The sequence below is a fragment of the Bubalus bubalis genome, chromosome 1 (assembly GCF_019923935.1).
Source record: "Bubalus bubalis isolate 160015118507 breed Murrah chromosome 1, NDDB_SH_1, whole genome shotgun sequence".
NCBI lineage: Eukaryota > Metazoa > Chordata > Mammalia > Artiodactyla > Bovidae > Bubalus > Bubalus bubalis.
In genome coordinates this window covers 177,352,141-177,366,487 of record NC_059157.1, presented here as the reverse complement: position 1 = coordinate 177,366,487, position 14,347 = coordinate 177,352,141, and the positions used below count along the sequence as shown (strand labels likewise).

The window sequence follows — 14,347 nt, the reverse complement described above, 5'->3', positions numbered from 1 at the left end:
AAAGATATTTTGAGATATCTGCAACATCTGTAATTTAATATGAAAATATTTTTGATTTCTATTTGTAAGAAAGCTACATTATTGCTCATACAACCATGATTTGTTACCTACATTCAAAATGAAAGAAAATGTGAAATCTCTCTTAGAGATTAGGGAAAATGAAAATATGATTATTTTCCCAAGTTTATGAATCCCAGGTTTAAAAAAAATTGCTTAAGAGATTTATTATAGAGTTTATTGCTTAAGACTTATTATAGAGTTATAAAAACTTGGACTCAAACCTACCACTTCCTAGCTAGGGAAAAGTACTTAACCTCTCTACCTCATCTGTGAAATGTAATACCTATGTAAGATTGTGGTGTTATTTATCATCATGCTACTGGACAAAGTATTTGACACATTCTCAATAAACACATATTCTATTATAATCAGTAACCAAGTTCTATCAGGTATGTACTTCAGAACCCTCTGTGCATCAGAAAGTCAGAGACTGGATGTCAGTTGGTCTGGGGTAGATACCAACCATTCTTTATTTTCTATTTTTTTTAACTTCTATTTATTTTTAATTTTTCGGTTGTACTGGGTCTTCATCACTGCGGGCAATCTTTCTCTAGTTGCAGCTACTGGGGGCTACTGTTCATTGCAGTGCATAGGCTGCTCATTGCAGTGGCTTCTCTTGTTGGCGAGCATAGGCTCTAGGTGCAAGGCTTCAGTAGTTGCAGCACATGGGCTCAGTAGTTTCGGCTTGAGGGCTCTAGAGCACAGGCCCAGAGGTTTTGGTTCACAGGCATAGCTGAATCTTCCCAGACCAGGGATTGAATCAGTGTCCCCTGCACTGGCAGGCAGACTCCCATCCACTGAGCCACTGCTGCTGCTGCCAAGTCGCTTCAGTCGTGTCCGACTCTGTGCGGCCCCATAGACAGCAGCCCACTAGGCTCCTCCGTCCCTGGGATTCTTCAGGCAAGAACACTGGAGTGGGTTCCCATTTCCTTCTCCAATGCATGAAAGTGAAAAGTGAAAGTGAAGTCGCTCAGTGTTGTCTGACTCTTAGCGACCCCATGGACTGCAGCCTACCAGGCTTCTCCGTCCACGTTTTTTCCAGGCAAGAGTACTGGAGTGGGCTGCCACTGCCTTCTCCGGCTGAGCCACTAGGAAGTCCCATTCTTTAGCTTATGTTTAAAGCTCCCAGGTGATTTTAATGTGCAGTCACTGGCCAAAGGACAAAGTTCAAACTCTACTTTGGCACACTCGGCACTCTGGTCACTGCTTACAGCTCTATATTTTAATCTCTCTCTATAGTTAACCCCAAGCCTCTCCACATACACTCAAACTAATGCTTCCTCAGCAAGTGGGCTACAGTAGTGGCCCTCAAACTTCAGACTGCATCAGAATCACCAGAAAGACCTGTTAAAACACAAACTGCTGGCCTCTACCTCAAGAATTTCTTGATACAGTTGGACTAGGGTGAGGGCCAAGAACCTGTATTTCAAACAAGTTCTCAAACAGGTAATGTTAATAATACTGGTGCAGGGAGCACAATTTAAGAACCACTGAGTTCTAGACCAGATCACTACATTATCCCTCTATATGGAATGGAAATGGAAAGCCATTCCATCTCCATCATCCCAGTCTTGCCTGGTTAACTTCTACTCTTCTTTCAAAACTTACGTAAGAATTTGTGTTCAGGAAGCACGTGCTCCTTCAACAAACCACTTCAAGGCATGTATTACCTACTATAAAACTTATCTGCCAAAAAAACACACTACGGAAAGTTCTTAATGGTACACTTATGCACAAGATAGATATCTGCTACCATATGCAAGTTCCTTTCTAAGAATTGGGGGAAAGGGCCTCTGGACAGATGATGAGAAAATCATGAAAAAGCAAATGGATAGTTGGTCAAGAAGAGTGAAATTTGGATTTCAGCCCTGACCAAGCCCCTTGGCTGGAGCACCTTTATGCAGAGCATCACCAATTCCACAGCCAATCATGGCACCCCAGCACAGCATACCACTAAAAGACAAAGGAATAGCACTTTGACCAATCCTGGATTTGAGAAAGGGAGAAATAGTGGGAGGAAGGAGCAATAAGGCTACTGGAAAAGGATTTTTGGAGGTCATCACACCTAAGTTCTGAGTCCTGAATTCTCTGCACATCAGGAAGATAAGAACTGTGCTTTTATGTCTTTATAACCAGAGTGTAAGGCACACTACAGGTGTTCAACAAATGTCTCAGTAACTCAAAATGACTAAAATTATATGAAGACACTTGCTAATCTTTTTTACACCAAATAAAGAAGTAAACACCCATAGCTAAAACCAAAAACTGTTAAGTACTATCTAAATATTAACGTATTTGGTCTGTACACGAATCAGCTAGAGGAAAGCATGAACTATTCTAATAACCTATTAGAAGATGAGACAAAGGAGCCTGCTGATAACACACTCAAACTTAACTCAAGTCTTTAAAATCAAAAACTTTGCATTACCTGATTCAGACTTGATTTCCTCAATAGAGACTAAAAAATTTACAGGAATCTTGGAAACTAAGTCCAAGTCACAAATTTTACAATGAAGAAACTGAGGTTCAGAGAAGTAGTGATTCAAAGACACACAGCTATTTAGTGGTAAAGCTGCGATTAAAACTCAAGTCTCTAGCCCTACCCTCGTTTTTCTCTCTTGTATCACATTCTCTTCACATTTATAAATTATTAAATATCCAAAACTTTTTTAAAAGCTCAGATTAACCCAGGTTTTGCTTCCTGTACCCCATTTTTATGACAGGAAAAGCAGCCATCTGACCATCTTACTTTAAGAACTTACACAAAGAAGTAACTTTCGAAATTGTTTTGCTTTTGGTAGATTCATTCCTGGTCTCTTTGCGAAATTATACATGCAAAGCTATTTTTATTTTTTTATAAATAAAAATCTTGATACAGCCATCGAATCTTCTCAATTACCAAGGAAGCATTACAATGGATTTCCAAGATGTACTACTTTCTAGAGAAAAAAAAGTCCAATTTTTTAAAAATATATTTAACAATAAGCACAAAACTGTGGCTATAACCCTCATCTCTCTATTAACCTGAGAACCTCACCCTCTGACCACTCTCATTAACAGAGCTTATTGTTGAACCAGCTTTACGTGCTAAGAAGAATCAGCTAGCTCTATGTGCTAGTAAGAACCAATTAATTAATAGTCCTTGCTTCTGGAAAGTAATCTTATGATTTATCTGGATTGTAACTTTATTCACCTTTTAAATTTAACACTAATGTATTTACATACAAAACAGCATAGTCTAACAGGTAAAAGTTAACTTTTTAACTGATACATTAATCCATGAGGCATTAGTGACATTACACAGGTGAGAAGACTGAGGTTTAGAGAGGTTAAAGAATCTGCCCATGTTTACATACCTAGGAAGGAGATGAATTAGAATTTGACACCAGGAGTGTAACTCAGGCCAGGATATCTCTTAGACAACAGACAATGGCTTTCTTAGCCCTTCATTATGTGACAATGCTTCCTTCATCTGTGAACGCACAAACTTTTTAAACATCTCCACAGTACAAAGCATACACTAGGGCATTTTCTTCCCGAAAATTAATTTAGGCTTTAACAATTAAGCAGAACATAGCTTAAGACATTCTTTAGCTTCTATATCTTGCGTTCTGTCATAAGAATTTCTGCACATATACTACTTTGTACTGTCTAGTATCTACTAGAGAACAGAGAAAGCCTACCTCTCAGTACTCTAAATGACATAGGAAAAAAATAATAACCTAATATAACAGAATTGGCAGAGCTTCAGGATAACTTCACGGAACATAACTTCAGGATAGCTTCAGGGAATCAGTTACCCCAAAAAAGGCAATCAGGTCATATTCATACTTGACTATGTATAAAACACTTTTTTTTGCCTCTCTAAGACTGAGGAAACAAGCAGTGGCGTCTCAAACCTCTACCTGAACCTTTAGACCAACTCAACAATTATGAAGAGAAATCTTGCCAGAGGCTAAAAACTGTACAGGTGATACTTAACTACCAAAGTCAAGGAACTACCCTGAAAAACTCTTCTAACCCTTCCTGATACATTAAAAATGATCTACTTTGGGAGGCGGGGGGGAATGACAAGGAAAGGGGCACGTCCTCTTACCTCTGTACTTTATGCTTCCAAAGTATCCTGAACCTAATGTTCTCACAACTTCCATGTATTATCCTAATTAGCTTGGTTTGTTGCTTTGGGGGGTTTGGTTTTTAAATCTCTCTCTATAGAACAGAAGCTGCTTAAAAGCAAAGTCTACGTATTAAACAACTTTGTATACTCACTACTAGTCATGGAGTAGGCACTCATAAATATTTACTGAAAGAATCTTAACTGGATCCCCATCACAGAGATAAGACAACTGAGGCCTCTAGAAATCAAATGTTCTACTCAAGACTACCTAACTGCTATATGATGGAAAAGGAAAGAAAATCAAATCTCTGTAAGATAAACTTCAAAATGCAAAAGATTTCAAACAGCATAAATAAGGCTGAGATTAAAACGCCCTTTTAAGAGATTGAAATTGTGGGTTCTAAAAGTAAGCAGGTTTAAATCCCGACTCTCATTCATTAGTTGTGTGGCCTTGCAACAAGTATTCTACAAAATACCATCCTTATGAACCCCACCACTTACCAAACATTACTGTGCCAGTAATATATCTGCAATAAATGAAAATACAAAGAGAGTGAAGATATGAGGAAGACTTGAAATAGAGTCTACAGCTCAGTGTTTATTTCCTTTTTCTTTTTTTCCTGTCTTTGTGAAATATAACAATTATATAGCATAATACATAAAATCTAAATAACAGTTTAAAGAATTATAAAGTGAGCATTCCATGTAACTAACATCAAGAAATCAAAGAATTCTCTATAATGTGTCCCTCCCTCATCACAAACATGAGACTTAATCAAACCTAGTAAACTTATCTAGTTAATTTAATATTAAATAAATTTAACCTAACCTTTAAAACAGGTAATAGCAATATAACTTCTTCACAGGGTTATTGCAAAATATTTACTGGTACACAGTAAATACTCAAGGAGTGTTCCTTACACACACACTATACACCAGAACAAAGACATGAGGGACGTGGAATAAAGTATGAAATCAATCTAGTGAGAGCATAAAACCCAGAGAGAAGTACAGTGCAGAGACAGAGCTGGAAAGCTAGGCTGGGGCCATCTAACAAAGAAAAGAAAAATCTCAGCTACATAGGGGAAATTGAGACAATTCACTAGGCAGTTTTGAAAGAATTTTCCATGGATCTCTTGTTTTTCTGCCTATCTTGAAAACAAAGACACCAACTGTCTTTGATCCAATGTTTTCAAGTATATTTGTAGAGTGAATTATCTTGGGAAAGAGAAATAGCATCTCCCTCAGAGAAAAGGAGAGGTATGCTTATAACCCATTATAAAAATACGAGTTTCTCTAAGCTTGGGATTCCTCTCTAACACAACCCAATACACATGTAGGTGTCACATCTTCACTCTACCATGTACAAAGTGGGGCTCCAAGATTTGACACTAATGCTGATGCTGTGGCTACTGTTATTGCTGTAGTGCACTGTTCATCTCTGACCAAGGAGTCTCATGACTCCATTAAACTGTAGCAGGTTAACTTGCTAGCAAGTTAAATCTCAGTAAAATCTTAGAACTTCCACATTTTTTGACAGGCATTAGTACATAATCAATGTTCAATCAAACTGAAAGATGCCACTTCCATACTGTCAGAATGGATTTTTAAAAAAGCAAAACTCAACTATATGCTGCCTTCAAGAGGGACATTTTAAACACAAAAAAAAATTTAAAGTAACTGGATAGAAGAAAATACACTACAGAAACAGTAAGCTCAAGAAAATTAGAGTGGCTGTATTAACTGAATGTGCCTAGAAACAGAGCTTCAAAATATAGAGGTAAAAAGCAACAAAATTAAGGGAGAAATAGATTAATTCCACAGTCATAGTTAGATGTTTTAACATCCCTCTCAGCAACTGATATAACTAGACAAAAAACAAACAAACAAACAAAAAAAAAAACAGTAGACACAAATGATTTGAAAAATGCTACCAAAACACCTGAATCTAACTGATATTTACAGAATTGTACACCATACAATTGCAGAATATGTATTTTCAAGTGTGAAAAGTATATTAATATAAACCACATGATGAACCATAACTCAAGGTTCTATACATTTGAAAAGATTAAAATTATACAGCATATATCTCAAGCCTCAAAATGAAATTGTTAGAAATCAATAACAAGATATATAAAATAATGCCAAATATTTGAAAATTAAACAAAACCCTTTTTAAATAATCCCTGGGTCAACAAAGAAATCACAAAGCAAGTTAGAAACTATTCCAAAGTAAATGATAATAAGAATATCAAAATCTGTAGGCAACTGCAGTGATTAGAAGAAAATCTAGAGCTTTGCATATTTAAATTAGAAAACAAGAAATGTCTGAAATCTCTAACCACTTTAAGAAGCTAGAAAAGGAAAAGCAAAATACATGGGGAAAAAAATTATAAACAACAGGAAAAAAAGGAGAGAGAAAAGACAAATGGAGAAAACCAGCATTGTTATTTTTGAAAAGATATACAGATAAACCAAGAATTAGACTGGTCAAGAAAAAAAAAGAAAGAACACACTAATAACATCAGAAATTAAAGAGATATAGATACAAATCCTACAAACATCCTAAAGATGATAAGCGAATTGTATAGAAATCAATGTCAACAAACTTCTTTAAAAATACACCAAAACTGACATGAGATGAAACAAAATCTATGTCCAATTAAAAACAAAAAAGAATTTGAACTTACCAAAAGTCTCCCTACAAAAAAAGAAAAAAATTTAAGTCCAAACGGTATCACTGATGAATTCTACCAGTCAAGGAATATTGCAGTAAGTAGAGAGAACACCTCCCATACTTTTGAGAGTGAAAGTGAAGGTGAAGTTGCTCAGTCGTGTCCAACTCTTTGCGACCCCATAGACAGTAGCCTACCAGGCTCCGCGGTCCATGGGATTTTCCAGGCAAGAATACTGGAGTAGGCTGCCATTTCCTTCTCCAGGGATCTTCCCAACCCAGGGATCGAATCCGGGTCTCCTACATTGCAGACAGACGCTTTACCGTCTGAGCCACTAGGATACTTTTGAGAGTATCCTAATCCAAATACTGAAACCTGACAAAGACATTACAACCAAAGAAAACTACAAAATAATATTCCTGATGAAAAAATATCCCCAAATTCTAGCAAAACATTAAACGTAAAAGAGATAATACACTGTGACCAAGCGAGGTTATCCTACAAATCAAGATTATTTTATCATTTGAAAATCACCACTGGTATTTGAAAAACTGGTAGAATGATGAACACTTTGTTGCTACATTTTGGCTACTGCAAACATTTTTGTTCGCATATCCCAGCATACAAGAATTTCTCTCATTAGGAATAAAAAGACAAAAACATAATTACTAGGTTAACGTACATGTATTCTGCTGCTACAAAATTCACTTTCTTTTACAAAATGACTATGTCCCTCCAAAAGTGGTAGGCTAATTTCCCCACATTCTCACCAACACTTGATATCATCAGAATTTTTAGTATTTGCCAATCTGATAGAAGTGAAATGATTTCTTATGGTTTGGTTTTACTTCGCACTCTCCCAATTAACAATGAGATTATAATTCAGCCAAGTGAAAGGGTTGCTATAAATCACATAAATGAGCTGCAAGCAGCATTCTTACTTTCAAAAATATATATATCAGCATGTACTACATAAAAGTTAAGTGTTATTTCCATAGTCTGTTTGCACTGGGTCACAACATAAAATGTTTTTGTAACTTTGTGCTTCCAGTAAGTTAAAAGCCATCTATAGAGCTGTTTGGAGAAGGCAATGGCACCCCACTCCAGTACTCTTGCCTGGAAAAATCCCATGGACGGAGGAGCCTGGTGGGCTGCAGTCCATGGGGTCGCTAAGAGTCAGACACAACTGAGTGACTTGACTTTCACTTTTCACTTTTATGCATTGGAGAAGGAAATGGCAACCCACTCCAGTGTTCTTGCCTGGAGAATCCCAGGGACGGGGGAGCCTGGTGGGCTGCCGTCTCTGGGGTCGCGCAGAGTCGGACATGACTGAGGTGACTTAGCAGCAGAGCTGTTTAATTGCAGCAAAACTCTATAGAGAAATTTGGAAGACTAACTGGTGCATCCTTTAAGCTCACAGCACAAAGGAATGTATCCTATAAAGAAGGTAGGACTGACTGTACTTTAAGCACTAACTGGAAAGAACACAGAAAAGGAAGGGGAAGAAACTTGAAAGAAGCAATAAGGTGTGAATTAGTACACAGAGAAAAGATTCTATAAAACCAACTGGCCTATGATCTACTTAAAGCTCAATTAAATAGAATCTCATTTGTCAAAAACAAGGTTTCTCTCAGCACTAAAACTCAGGAAGTTGGGATCCTGTCCTCTTGACTACCAAACTGATCCCTTCTTCTCTGTAGACACATCCTTATTTCCACCTCAAGAATCATCTTTCCTAGGCTTATGCAAGAGTATCCTTTTAGTTCTCTGCTTCCTTCTTTTCCCTACAGTATCACAGTAGCAAGGATCCTATAAATTCTAGAGACATATTTTAATTCAGCTAACAAAGATCTACCAAGCCCTTACTTTATCACCTCTCTATTAAGAAATTTAGCTGTATCTCCTGAACAATTTTAACTCCTGGTTATAGTCTCTAAATCTTATTCTTAACTAAATTGCCTTCTTTTGAAGATATTTTGCTTCTTATTCTTAGACTGTGAAACCTCCAATATACCATGACCAATTTTTGCTCCCCTCTTTGTCCACCAGTTGACCTAGGTTAGATGCCTGGGTAGGGAAGATCCCCTGGAGAAGGAAATGGCAACCCACTCCAGTATTCAAGCCTGGAGAATTCCATGGACAGAGGAGCCTGGTGGGCTATAGTCCATGGGGTTACAAAGAGTAGGACATGGTTGAACAACTAACACTTTTCAATATCTGTACTCCATTTTAAATAATTATTCTTTTTCATAATTCTCTCTTCAAAAGTAACTGGACCAATCATACCACAGCAACTGTCTGATGTAATAAGTTTATAAATCTACCTGCCACTTAATAGGAGGGTAATCTTAGTCATTTATATTTCTTAACTTCCCTGAGACTCAATCACATTCCTAAAATGAGTAAAACAATAGGTATCAAGCAATGATGAGAACTGCATAATCTCCGCTGTCCTTTTTTTGCCTTTCTACTTAACTTTTTAATTTTTAATTTCTTTTATATGCAATAAAATATTTTTATAGAGGGAGGCACTTCAACTGAGGTACCAGGAAATACAAAGAGGAAAAAGCATGAAGACAAAAGTTTGAGTAAACTTATCAAGTGGGGTTACTGCTTTGCCTAAGTGGTCTTCTTGTACATAAAGATTCTAAATTGTAAAGATACTTCTGTCCCCATGGCAAGCAAAATTCTAACAAACCACAGTGACTCACCCTCATAAGCAACCCTCCAGTGTGGGAGAGACCTGTAATTATAATGGGGTATCACTCCTGTGATTGCTATATGGCAAAAATATTTTGCATATGTACTTAAGGTCCCTAATCCGTTGAGTTCATCAAAAAGATCATCCTGAGTAGGTCTGATCTAATTAGATCAGCTTTAAAAAGGAGTCTCCTAAGGGAGTCCAGAGGACCAAGACAGAGGAAGCCAGAGCAACTTACTCTTGCTTGCCTGGATGAAAGCAAAAAGTCATGACGTGAAAATGCCTATATGACATGTGGTAAGGAAGTGAGAAAGCCTTGCCAACAGCTAGAAAGAAGATGGTGAGTCCAGTCATACAGCCACAAAGAAATTCTGCCAGCAAGTAATGAGCATGGAAGGTCCTAAGCCTCAAATGAGAACTGAGCCAGCACGCCCAACATCTTGATTTTAGCCAGGTGAGATGCTGAACAGAAAGCCCCGTTACAAAGTACCCAGATTTCTCACCTATATAAACTGTGAGATAATAAGTAGGTGTTGTTGAAGCTGCTAAATGTACTCTGCATTTAACTTCTATGCAGAGTACATCAGGAGGAACACTGGGCTGGATGAAGCACAAGCTGGAATCAAAACTGCAGGGAGAAGTATCAATAACCTCAGATATGCAGATGATACCACCCTTATGGCAGACAGTCAAGAACTAAAGAGCCTCCTTGATGAAAGTGAAAGAGGAGAGTGAAAAAGTTGGCTTAAAGCTCAACATTCAGAAAACGAAGATCATGGCATCTGGCCCCAACACTTCATGACAAAAAGATGGGGAGACAGTGGAAACAGTGGCTGACTTTATTTTTCTGAGCTCCAAAATCACTGCAGATGGTGACTGCAGCCATGAAATTAAAAGACGCTTACTCCTTGGAAGGAAAATTATGACCAACCTAGACAGCATATTAAAAAGCAGAGATATTACTGTCAACAAAGGTCCATCTAGTCAAGGCTATGGTTTTTCCAGTAGTCATGTATGGATGTCAGAGTTGGACTATAAAGAAAGCAGAATGCCGAAGAATTGATGCTTTTGAACTGTGGTGTTGGAGAAGATTCTTGAGAGTCCCTTGGACTGGAAGGAGATCCAACCAGTCCATCCTAAAGGAGATCAGTCCTGGGTGTTCATTGGAAGGACTGATGTTGAAGCTGAAATTCTAATACTTTGGCCACCTGATGCAAAGAGCTGACTCACTGGAAAAGACCCTGATGTTGGGAAAGATTGAGGGCAGGAGGAGAAGGGGACGACAGAGGATGAGATGGTTGGATGGCATCACGGACTCAATGGACATGAGCTTGAGTGAACTCCGGGAGTTGGTGATGGACAGGGAGGCCTGGTGTGCTGCGGTTCATGGGGTCGCAAAAAGTCGGACACAACTGAGCAACTGAACTGAAGCTACTAAATGTGTGGTACCTCGCTATACATTAAAAAATATATATATACAATCCAAAAATTTTCATTTTAGTGATAAGGAAAGTAAGGCTCAAAGAGCGACACCCCAAAGATCAAATACCTAGGAAAAGTTTAAAATAACTTCAGTCCTGGGCTCTCTTCCTACCACAGCCCCCTTATAAGGCTTTAAGACAGTTATTCAAATCAACAGTATTTGTATACTGTGTTCAAAGGAAGCAATTCTAGCAACATTTTCCATATGGAAAATAACAATTTTCCACATTTCACATATATTTAAATACCCCTAAGTTTTGCCAGAATATCAAAACTAAAGTGGATATTGAGAAATTTCCAAAGTAGCTTGGTTGTTAAAATGACCATTGATAGACCACCGGAGTAAACTTAATGTACGTTTTGAAATATAACGAAAAAATCGTAGCAAAACTCCTGTCGGTTTTTCTAGTACTTTATTTAGATAGCAAACTACTTGTGCTATAACTATTCTCAAAAACTGAAAGCAAGTAAACAACCTTCCCGAACTTTTCGCTATTTCCTCCCTGGAGCAAATTTTTTTAGCCTGAATTTTTCGTACAGTATAAATATGAGTACAAGGTACACTACTCAATACAATACACAAGTTGTTTTTATTTTCACTGTTCTGAATCTTTATTTTCCTAAGTGTTTCACCATCAGAATTTGCAATTTTCTGAAAAAGGCACATGAAAATCTAAAAGATGGAGTCAAATACCACGTAAGTCACAAATCACACAACTTTCTTCATGCCATGTCAAATACTTTCATAAACACTACGTTCGCGAAGAGATGAAAGAAAAAAAAAACTCCTCTCTAGTCACAATCACGAAAATAAACTATACACATCATCTTAATATCGACGAACAGCAAATAATTGGCTATCGTCGCATACAAACAACATTGGTTTGAATCTGTAAGTGCCCAAAACCATCCCCTGCTTTACACTCCCGGGGCACGATTCTCTGCAATATGAAGACAATCGGTAACATTTCAAATGTAGGTAGGAAGAGGTGACGTGACAATCCTAAAACCTGAAATTTTCTTAGTCCCCATAGCACACAAGAAGCACCCAGTTTGGACTCTCCAATCGAGGCCCAGGTTCAACTCCAAGCACTCCCGTTTCCTAGCTCTTCACCCCGCCCCCACCCCGAGAAAGGAGGGAAAACAACTTTTATTGGCCTCGTCTCCCGGGGGGCTGGAAAACTAGCGGGGCAGTGCTCCGGCCTGCACACGTTTCACCGGGAGGCCTCCGTCGGGGGCGGGGAGGGCAGATAGCGGGAAAGCCCGGCTTTGACGTCCCCTCTGCCCCAGGCGCCAGCCCCCCGCTCCTCCCCACTGAGAAGAGGCCTGGGCCGGTCGCCTCGCCGAGCGACCCCCAGGCCCCTCAGCCGAGGCGAGCTCGTTGTCATGTGACGCCGCCGCCGCCGCTAAAACACCGCAGAAACGCAGGGCGGCGGATGGCATTCGCACCAGCCCGCCTCGGCCCGGCCCCGCCGGGCGCGGGCGAGTCCCGAGAGTCCGGGCGGGGGGGCGGAGGGCGGGCTTGGCGGCGGGCCCGAGCGCGCCACAAAGGCTTCCGCGCCCGTCGCCGTAGTGCCCGAGCGGGCGGGGGCACAATTTTCGGGGCCCGCGGGAGGGGTGCGGAGCGACTAGGGTTCCGGGGTACCCGCCGCGCCCACAGCCGTCCCCACTGGCGCCCGGACGGCCGGAGACCGCCGCGCCCCGCACAGGCCTGCGCGGCCTCCCTCCCCCGCGCGGGGCCCGCGCCCGGCCCGCCCGCTCTCCGCTCGCGCTCTCTCGCTCTCGCCCGGCCTCCATCTTGGATCGGCGCTTCCAGCCCCCGCGCCGCTGCCGCCGCATTCCCCCTCTTTCCCGCCCCCCGCCGCCGTCGCCGCCGCCCGCGCTCACCTCAGCTGCCCATCCGGGCACCGCCGGCCGTCGACCTAGTTTCCCCCCAAAAGTCTCCGGTGTGTTATTCCCGATGTGGGGGGGTTGTTACGGGGTGGTCGCCGGGGGTTCGGGAGCGGGGGCCGCGCCTTCAACGGAGCTGCAATCCTAACCCGCCATCTGGTGGCATTTTCCACACGCCAATGGCGCCGCTGCAGACTTGGGTCCGGACCGCCCTCTGCTGGCCGCGGTGCTTACTGCCTCGCTGACGGGACGGGCCTGCCCGGAAAGGGGAGGGAGCTGAGGCGCGAGCTGGGGGCCGCGGCGGGGACGCGCGCGAACGCTTTCCTGTGGGGATTGCGCGCACGCGCACCAGCGGGGCGGGAAACGTGGCCTCTGCGTGGCGGCCCGGCCCCCGCACGGAGCGCTGGCCCAGCTCAGCCAATCGCAAGCGGCGGATACCTCTCCGTGAGGGGGCTGTGGAGGTTCGTGGGCCGCCCGAGGCGGGCGGAAGGATGGCTGCAGTGGCGCCTGCGCGCCCCGCTAGCTGAGTTGCCGCCCGCCATTTTTGGAGCTTTTCCGAGACCTAGGAGGGAAACCCGCCCCTGGCCCCTTCACCGCGGCCCCTCCCCAGGTCGCGGGACTAGCGCAGCCCCGCCCGGTCCGGCTGCCCCCATCCCCCGCCTCTGCAGAAAAGCGCTCTGCAGAAAAGCGGAGGGGTGGCAGCGCTAAACCACGCTCCCGCCTCTCCTGGTGTGAACCAGGGCCTCAGAGCTTAGCATTGTACGAGCAATTTATTGTCTACTGTTAACGAGGTGCTTTCCCGGGCGTGGGTGAAAAGGTTTTGAGAGCTGTTTGGGACCTCCCTCGCCGTGCATCTAGACGCAACACTGCGCGCCCCAGGCCGATTGGCGTCGTCACTGCCTCTAAAGCAGATCCTTTCCGTGGTGCCGGCTTTGCATAAGGCGGCAGCATTGGCTAGTTAGTGAGAAAAGAATGTAAGTAGATTGAGAAAATACAGCCTCCGCTTTGGAATCTGATTTCTCCTTCCACAGCCTAGGACTCTTCTCAGTAGCTCTGAAATGGACGGGAGAATCCTAGCCGTTTAGCTGCCAAAAGGGAAACAACTGACTAGCGTGAGATCATGACCAAAATATGCCTTTGAATGTCGCCTTTTCCCTACTCGACCCCCCCGCCTCTGCCTGATCGTGGCTCCTACCTTTCACCCACTCAAAACTTTCAATACAAAAGTGAATCCTTAATCTCCCAGGTCATCAGCCCCATTTATGACTAAATTCTCTTGTTAGTGTAGCCAGCCAGCTCTATTTCTGTATTGCCTTAGAATCGCTCGACTCCTTTATAGTCTGAAGGGTCAGTCTCCAATAAATTATCCCTATTTCTGATTTCTCTCTCAAAGGTCATACTGTGTGGTTTTTCACTGGA

At 42.0% G+C, this 14,347-nt stretch overlaps 1 protein-coding gene across 1 annotated transcript in view; it reads right to left on the bottom strand.

Annotated features, from left to right (window-relative positions):
- Positions 1-13,265, bottom strand: part of STAG1 (stromal antigen 1) — a 507,863-nt gene extending 494,598 nt beyond the window's left edge. Inside the window, exon 1 of the mRNA XM_025291338.2 lies at positions 12,926-13,265. The gene's annotated coding sequence lies outside the window, so the exon portion shown is untranslated. The remainder of the gene's footprint in view (positions 1-12,925) is intronic.
- Positions 13,266-14,347: the final 1,082 nt, after the last annotated feature.